General features: G+C 36.4%; 1 long non-coding RNA gene across 2 annotated transcripts in view; it reads left to right on the forward strand.

The window, feature by feature from the left end:
* The window catches only part of LOC118766179, a 43,163-nt gene that overhangs the window by 17,726 nt on the left and 15,437 nt on the right, over positions 1-10,000 (forward strand). Inside the window, exon 1 of one of the 2 annotated variants that reach the window (XR_005002099.1) lies at positions 1,286-1,408. The exons of the other annotated variant lie outside the window; for it this stretch is intronic. This is a non-coding gene — a long non-coding RNA (uncharacterized LOC118766179). Of the gene's footprint in view, positions 1-1,285; positions 1,409-10,000 lie in introns of those variants that run through there. 2 annotated transcript variants of the gene reach the window in all.

Genomic DNA, 10,000 nt, shown 5'->3' on the forward strand with positions numbered 1-10,000 from the left:
TGCTGCATTTGTTGAGTATATAAACAGTTTGGCCGCTTGTTCCTCTGGATATGGTCGGAATTATGCGAGTTCGAATCTCAGACCGGGCGATGTGTGTGTTTATGAGCGAAACACCTCCACGCGGCTCCAGCAGAAGGTAATGGCTAACTTCTGATGACTCTTTCGCCACAACTTTCTCTCACTCTTTCCTCTTGCATCATGCAGCTCACATGCGACGGACCGGCGTCCCGTCCACGTGGGGAACCTATACGCCAAGGAAACCGGGAAACCGGCTCTTATGAGCCAGGCATGACTCGAGAAGGAACAAACCATATATATATTCATCCATTATAAGACGGTAGAGCTAGCAACATTGCGCGTGGTTTCTTCTTTTGAATGTAAAGAGTGGTTTAATTCTGCTTGGAGAAAAATTCTAAAAAGCACAAAAGCAGTCATTATTGTTTTCGTTGATGGAAGCAGATTATTCTCATTATGCAATTAATAATCCCCGAAAAGACATAATTTTCAAAAATTAAACAAGTATTAAATTAATTGATTCATAATTATGAATGAATTTATTGATTCGTGCATGCTATATATAAAACCTGACTGGAAAGTACCTGACAGATTCCGTGCTTTTGATTTTTAAATAGATAGGAGCTATCATAATAATCTGAAATTTTCTGGTGATCTCTTATCCAATCAAAAATTAGTAACATTACCCACAGTGCAGAACATGCTAAAATGGTTTTCTGACAAAGACAAATGAAATTTCACTCTTCTTCACAGACTACCATGTACGTAACTGCAGCATGAGTTTCTTAGGACAACGCTCATATATATATAATTATCTATCCTTTTTCGTGTCAGGCATCAAACAGTGGCCATGCTGAAACACCACCTTGTAGAATTTTAACCGAAATACTCGCTCTCGACTACTTATTTTTTAAAGCCTGGTACTTTTTTAAAGCCTGGTATTTTTTAAAGCCTGGTACCATCGTACCTTTTGCCGAAACACTAAGTTATGGTGCGGTAAATACACCAGCACCTGTTGTCAAGCAATGGTGGAGGACAATTACAGAGACAAAGAATACAATCTGTATTCAAATCGAAATAAACCAAACAAAGACTAATGAACGGAGTACAGTTTGACAAGTTACCTGACGAGGCAGAACTGCACTGAATGATGCACCATAACTATTTGTACAGTATCTCACCGGCGATGGGCCGATGCACGATGGGTTGAAAAGATCATAGTGATTAATAGAGAATCACGTGAATTCCATTTTCTTTCTTTTTCTCACAAATTTTATAAGCACTACGGACACGGAAGAATTCCTGAAGCAAATACAGTAGCAATTATATCCATACTGTTCATGTCATCAGTTAGCCGAATTCAGTGAACGGGCTTTAGACGGCATAATACAAGGTATATGCACAAATTTCAAATCATTACTTATGCATGTATATGTATGTATGTATGCACGCATGCAGGTATAAATATATGTGTTATAAATATGTGTGTGTGTGTGTGTGTTTGTGCGTGCGTGTCTGTGTGTGTATGTGGAGGCGCAATGGCCCAGTGGTTAGGGCAGCAGACTCGCAGTCGGAGGATCGCGGTTTCGATTCCCAGACCGGGCTCCGGCAGGGGGGGGGGGGGGCGACGCCTGTTGTACACTTTCGCCCCAATTTTCTCTCACTCTCTCTTCTTGTTTCTTGAGTAACGCTGCGATGGACTGGCGTCCCGTCCAGCTGGGGAAAACACATACGCCATGGAAACCGAGAAACCGGGCCCCATCATATGACCTTGTAAAACGCTGGCATTGTGAATTCAAACATAGTCGGAACTCTGTGGAAACAGCTCCCACATAGTCGGAACTCTGTGGAAACAGCTCCCAGATCTGGTCGCCCCCTTCTGCCGTTGATGAGACGTCTGTCCGTCAAGTTGAGGCTGCCATTTTGGAAGGTCAACGCATAACTATTCGCCAAATAGCCCATAAGGTCAAGATTAGTACCGGGTCTGTGGAAAATATCATTCATGATCATTTGCATATGCAAAAGGTGTCTGCCAGATGGATTTCCAGGTTGCTCACACCTTTCCAGAAGCAAGAACGCGTTGAGTGCTCGAGGATGAATTTGGAGATGTGCCAAGAAGATGAGTCAAAATTTTTCAAAAGACTGATCACACGGATTAAACCTGGGTCCATCACTATGATCCATAGACCAAAGCCCAGTCAATGCAGTGAAAGGACCGTGACTCACCTCCTCCAAAGAAGGCAAGGGTGCAGCCCTCCGCTGACAAGGTTATGCTCACAGTCTTCTGGGACCAGGACGGAGTAGTGATGACAGATTTCCTGGCAAAGGGTACCACAATTACAGGAGCCTATAATGCTTCACTTTTGAGGAAATTAAGAGAAGCTATCAAAATCAAGAGGCGGGGCAAGATCAGCAAAGGCATCCTCCTCCTGCAGGACAACGCTCCGGTCCACAACTCGCGTGTCGCCAGATCAGAAGCACAGGCGTGCAGCTATGAACTCCTCCTCTTGCACCCTCTGATTTTCACCTCTTCCCAGCCATGAAGTTGATTTTGAAAGGAAAGCGTTTCCCAGATGATGCAGCCTTGATTTCTGAAGTCACGTCGTGGTTGGAGGACCAAGCTGGGGTCTTCTACAAAAACAGTCTCCAGAGCTGTATCAAACGATGGGAGAAATGCATAACTCTGGGTAGTTCCTATGTAGGAAATGACTAATAACTGTGCCAAGTGTCGTTGCTCTACTGCTATGGGAAGTGGGTCAGGGGCATTACTTATTGAACGCCTCATGTATTCTGTTTGTATTGATTTATGAATCCTGGTTCGTACGTTATTAATAAATTTTATTTCTTTACATAGCCAAAATACCAATTATTTCCGATTCATATAATTTTTCCCTCACATGTGCATATTTCATTCATTTCATTTTCTTATTGAACAGAATATCACACTTGGTGTGGTTTGAACACATAAACTGAAAGAATGCAACTAAGTAATATATTTTGTGTCAGATATCATTCTTCTGTCTTAGCCTCCTCTCCACAAAACTACGGTTTAAAGTGATATATACAAAACAAGTTCTATTTTTCTGACGGTGAAAACGAGTAAAAAAAACAAAGAAAGTGATGCTGGCTAGGAAAAAGAAAAAAGATATCAATTATATATTATTATAAACTCCCATACAGTTTTATACTTCCTCAAGAGTCTATAAATAAGACCGTGTTGTAGAAAGTATGAAATTCTGTCGTGAAATGACGTCATTGAATGACCATTTCATTATTTAGGAGGGTAATACTTATAACCCTTGGACTTGGCAGTCCAGAGTCATAACTAAATTCGTTCCCATTATTTGCTGACATTAAGCTCAGTAAGCTTCCGGTCTTTACCCAGAAACTGCACATCGCCTCAATGGCTATAAAATTTTGATCTCGATAAGCGCAGCTCTAATGTATTATAGTAATCGACAATTAAAACATTCCGTTGAGATATACATCTATATATGTCTGCCAATACTGTAGACAAACAGTCGTTGTTTATTTTCCCTTCTTTACGAAGAAATGTTCGGTGCATGTTGTATTAAACTTCATGATCTAAGGTCATCACAATCTTTGCGCTGTGTTTGTGTGTTTGTTTATATGTATATATTTCATTGCTTGCTTGTTTCTTTGTTTGCTAGCGAGTGAAAGAACGAAATCGGTGGCGATATATGTCTTTACATCGAGGTTTATTGATGTACTATCATTTACTTTCTGTACATATATGTATGCGTATATGTATGTATATATATATATATATATATATATATATATATATATATATATATATATATATATATATATATACGCACACACAAGCACACACACAGACAAGCACATAAGTACATATACATGACTAAGTTTGCAAGAGTCTGTTGCTGCACTAATATGCATATATATATATCTGTGTGTATATATATATGCATAAATAGATATGTGATATATAGACACACACGCACAAACACACACACACACACACACATATTATACTTTAACAAGCATACAAGTGACAATGACTTCGATATATTGGCCATCTAAACGTTCATGGGACTGTCTGAAACTTCGAAAACTTCGAAGTCACTTCCAATACCGTTCTAGTTAATGAATAACACATTTGTGCTCTACCTGTGAGTAATGCTATAGCTTAATATAGTTTTCTTTTAACATTAAAACAAACCTTATTTCTTTATTGCCCACATGGGGCTAAACATAGAGGCGACAAACAAGGACAGACAAAGGGATTAAGTCGATTACATCGACCCGAGTGCATAACTGGTACTTAATTTATCGACTCCGAAAGGATGAAAGGCAAAGTCGACCTCGGTGGAATCTGAACTCATAATATAACGGAAGATGTTACTACCCACAAGGGGCTAAACACAGAGGGGACAAACAAGGACAGAAAAACGGATTAAGTCGATTATATCGAACCCACTTGGTAACTGGTACTTATTTATCGACCCCGAAAGGATGAAAGACGAAGTCGACCTCGGCGGGATTGGAACTCAAAATGTAGCGACGGACGAAATACTGCTGAGCATTTCGCCCGGCGTGCTAACGTTTCTGCCAGATCGACGCCTTCATAAAACAAATCTTAATACATTAATATGTATATGGTGTTTAAATTTCACTGGATGCCGTAATGTTTACACGCAAGGAGTATATAGTTATTTTGCATTATGCTTAGAAGCAGTGCATGATTTCTGAATTTTAGTCTCGAGTCAAATATAACAAACTCCTCTAAATCGTTGATAGAGTACCCACGAAGTTTGTTCTGCTATGGACTATTTAGAATATCCGACTAGTTTGTACTGGCATCGACTTGCATAAGTTGTAATAATGAAGTCAAACCAAATAGTGATATTTTGCAAAAAATAAGTTTCCGGTTTGAACAATATTTGGAATACATCAATTACTCAAGATTTTCGTTATTTAAAACCTTTCAAAATATATTATCTAAGGCAGTGGGACGAAACCGAAAGTAGGCTTTGGTGAAAATGCCAGTTTCTTTTGATTTCACCTCGTGTGTGTGTGTGTGTATGTACACACACACATGTATATATATATATATATATATATATATATATATATATATATATATATACATATGCATATATATATATGTATAAATATATATAATTGTATATATATAAATATTAAATGTGAGCGCGTGTGTACCGTTGGCGATATTTTTCCTCTGTCTTGCCTTCTCTGGATCTTTCCTTCTCCTATGTTTCCGACGAAGAGCTCCGCTCGAAACGTTAAACTTTCCTTCTTTCCTGAGCGTCCAATAATACTATATTTGTTCCACGTCCTCGCGTTGTTGTGTTTTTTTGTGCTTTCTTGTTTGGATTAACTTTATATATACACATACATATATACATGCATATATATATTATACAAAACGTCATTTCAAGAGAAATTAACGCAAGTAAAATGCAAAATATAATCTCGATACAAAACTTTCTTGCACAGCGAGGCACAAAGCCACATGTACTTGGTAGTGGTACAAGCAATTAATAAAATAGAGTAGTGTCTAATAGGTGAACCTTGGGAACATAAAATGATAAATTCAGTCTGAGAAATTACAGATTTTACCAGGTATAAGGCAAAACTTTGCAAGACGTTTTCTCTGTCACTCTACCAACATAAAACCAATATTGCTAACACTGTCCAGAATTGAATACGCTTTTTAAAACAACCCTTTTTGTTTAATTATTTTAGATCGGAATAATCTATTGAAATTTAGAAACCAAAAGATAATCTTACTTCTCTTAAATGAATTCTGATCTACAGGTGTAGTAAAGTTATTTCTGTGAAATCAATAAGAACATTTTTTAACATAATTACTTTGTTTTGTTTTATATCCTACTATTGCTTTGGTCTAAAAATTCAGCTTTTGATGCATGCTTCCAGAAATGTTATTCTATGTCGAAATATTTTCTCACTCTGAGAATAGTTTTTAGTTCCCTCCAGTTAAGTGAGAAATACTACGTATGAAATATATCCTCTAGTGACTCTACATCATATTTGAAAGTGTTTTGGTGTAGTTTTCACTTATTTCTTTACAATGTACCAGGCAATATTTTTTCTTCTTCTCTTCACTTACTGCTAAAGTTTTAATTATTTTTATCGTATTTTGTTTCTTATTCTCAATAGGTAATGCCAAACTATATAACTTAAACTTCTACATTACAGGCAAATTCACTAACAGCTACGAAAGAAACAAAAAATACTTTATAATAAAAAAAAGAGCAAAAAGTAACTTAGAATAGTTTCAACAAAGATTTTTGCCTGTAGACTTCAGCTGAAATTCGAAGTTTTGCAATTGTTCTTTTGTGAAATAAATTGGCTTAAGGTTTTTAAAATACACCAGGGTAATATTTATACTCAGAAAAATGTACATACATATACAGATACAAACGCACACTCACATATATATAAATAAAGATGTGTATATGCGTGAATGAGTCTGTCGATATATATATATATATATTATATATATATATATATATATATGCAGACATACATATATATATATGTATAAATATATATAATTGTATATATATAAATATTAAATGTGAGCGCGTGTGTACCGTTGGCGATATTTTTCCTCTGTCTTGCCTTCTCTGGATCTTTCCTTCTCCTATGTTTCCGACGAAGAGCTCCGCTCGAAACGTTAAACTTTCCTTCTTTCCTGAGCGTCCAATAATACTATATTTGTTCCACGTCCTCGCGTTGTTGTGTTTTTTTGTGCTTTCTTGTTTGGATTAACTTTATATATACACATACATATATACATGCATATATATATTATACAAAACGTCATTTCAAGAGAAATTAACGCAAGTAAAATGCAAAATATAATCTCGATACAAAACTTTCTTGCACAGCGAGGCACAAAGCCACATGTACTTGGTAGTGGTACAAGCAATTAATAAAATAGAGTAGTGTCTAATAGGTGAACCTTGGGAACATAAAATGATAAATTCAGTCTGAGAAATTACAGATTTTACCAGGTATAAGGCAAAACTTTGCAAGACGTTTTCTCTGTCACTCTACCAACATAAAACCAATATTGCTAACACTGTCCAGAATTGAATACGCTTTTTAAAACAACCCTTTTTGTTTAATTATTTTAGATCGGAATAATCTATTGAAATTTAGAAACCAAAAGATAATCTTACTTCTCTTAAATGAATTCTGATCTACAGGTGTAGTAAAGTTATTTCTGTGAAATCAATAAGAACATTTTTTAACATAATTACTTTGTTTTGTTTTATATCCTACTATTGCTTTGGTCTAAAAATTCAGCTTTTGATGCATGCTTCCAGAAATGTTATTCTATGTCGAAATATTTTCTCACTCTGAGAATAGTTTTTAGTTCCCTCCAGTTAAGTGAGAAATACTACGTATGAAATATATCCTCTAGTGACTCTACATCATATTTGAAAGTGTTTTGGTGTAGTTTTCACTTATTTCTTTACAATGTACCAGGCAATATTTTTTCTTCTTCTCTTCACTTACTGCTAAAGTTTTAATTATTTTTATCGTATTTTGTTTCTTATTCTCAATAGGTAATGCCAAACTATATAACTTAAACTTCTACATTACAGGCAAATTCACTAACAGCTACGAAAGAAACAAAAAATACTTTATAATAAAAAAAAGAGCAAAAAGTAACTTAGAATAGTTTCAACAAAGATTTTTGCCTGTAGACTTCAGCTGAAATTTCGAAGTTTTGCAATTGTTCTTTTGTGAAATAAATTGGCTTAAGGTTTTTAAAATACACCAGGGTAATATTTATACTCAGAAAAATGTACATACATATACAGATACAAACGCACACTCACATATATATAAATAAAGATGTGTATATGCGTGAATGAGTCTGTCGATATATATATATATATATATATATATATATATATATATGCAGACATACATATATATATATGTATATATGCATATATATCTATACATATATACACCTTATATATACATACATAGATTCATACATACATTCATACATGCATACATGCATGCATACATACATACATACATACATACATACATACATACATACATACATACATACATACATACATAATTACATACTTACATACATGCATGCATGGATACATACATACATACATACATACATGCATGCATGCATGCATGCATAAGTGTGTGTGATTTCTTCTTTACAGAAGAAAGTGTACTCAGTATCTTTAAATATTGATTATATTTATTTATTTACACGAAGGTGGATTTCGTATAAGGATACATAGAGCTTCTGAAGGGGCAATTTCTTTAAGTTTAGGAAGCAAATTCAAGTACTGAGTAGAAAACAATATACATCAAGAGGGAAAATTACTAAGTATGATTTTGTATGCATCCGTGTGCCCATTTTGCCAACTGAGTGGACTAGAGCAATGTAAAATGAAGTGTTTTGCTCAAGAACACAACGCGTCACCCGGTCCAGGAATCGAAATCACAATCTTAGGTTCATGGTTCTGACACCCTAACCACTAAGCCACACACACACACACACATATATATATATGATTGATTGATTGATTGATTCTAGTTTCAGCTTATGAGCTGTGGCCATGCTGGGGCACCGCCATTTGGTGTTGCTACTTGGTTTCACTTCATGGAGGCTTTCTAGCAACTGCTATTTGGTGCATGAGAGAGTTCGATGCAGCTGCCCTCATCTGCCCCTCCTGCCGTGAAGTTGGTTCATCTGGGACACCTGACAGGAAGAGATCCAGCTTCATTTTAAAGACATCTGTATCCACCCCATGCAGGTCTCTCAGGTTCTTCGGGAGGATATTGAAGGGCTGTGGGCCTCGGAAGCCCAGGCTATCACAGAATCTTGTCCTACATCTTGATGGCAAGTTTGGAGTCCTAGGCACCACGCAGTGGCGCCCAGTTCTGGCATTTGCGTAACTCTCGATGCCAAAGTTCAGGACACTTCCCTCCAGGATCTTCCAGATGTATATTATGGCATATCTTTCCCGCCTACGCTCCATGGAATATAATTTTAATCTCTTGAGTCTTTCCCAGTAGCTTACATTCTGTATAGAGGCTATCTTCTTTGTGTAGCTTCGTTGGATCGCCTCAAGTTCTGTGATCAACTTGACACTGGATGGTGACCATAGCTGAGAGCAATAGTCAAAGTGGCTTAGGACAAGTGTCTTCCAGAGGACCATCATGGTTTCTTGTTCTCTTGTTCTAAGGTTCTAAGAATCCAGCCAGCCAGCCGTCTACATTTCATTGTCAGTTTAGCAACATGTACATGAAAGGTCGCGTCATCACTCAGTGAATACCCAGGTCACGCACTGATTGTGCCTCTGGGATTGCAATCCTTCCAGGTCCAGTGTATTCATTGGTTATTGCATTCAGTTTTGCATGCTGATAGTATAAAGCTTGAAACTTTCCAGCATTGAACTGCATGCTATTCTTTTCAGCCCACTTGTATATTTCGTCCAGCTCACATTGCAGGTGTTTAGTGTCCTCAGGTTCTGTATTGCCTGTGAAACTTTTGTATCATTGCATAACTTGTGATCGTGGCTCTCTGCGTGGCTGAGGGCATGTCTGAGAGGGCCATTATGAACAGTAGTGGTCCCAAACAGTGCCCTGTGGAACACCGCTCACTATTTGCGTGCTAATGGAAGTGGCCCCATTGGCTACTACCACCTGACTTCTTGACTATATATATATATACATACATACATACTCACACACACATATACATTATATATACATACATATATATATATATACAAACATATATATATGCATATATACATATATATATATATATATATATATTAATATATATATAATATATATATATATATATATCCACAAACATATAATATCTTGACTATTGAGTACTTGTAACATTATTTTATAGATAAATTTCCTCTATCTACATAATATTGAGGTT

The sequence above is a fragment of the Octopus sinensis genome, linkage group LG1 (genome assembly GCF_006345805.1).
Source record: "Octopus sinensis linkage group LG1, ASM634580v1, whole genome shotgun sequence".
In the NCBI taxonomy this organism is placed as follows: Eukaryota; Metazoa; Mollusca; class Cephalopoda; order Octopoda; family Octopodidae; genus Octopus; species Octopus sinensis.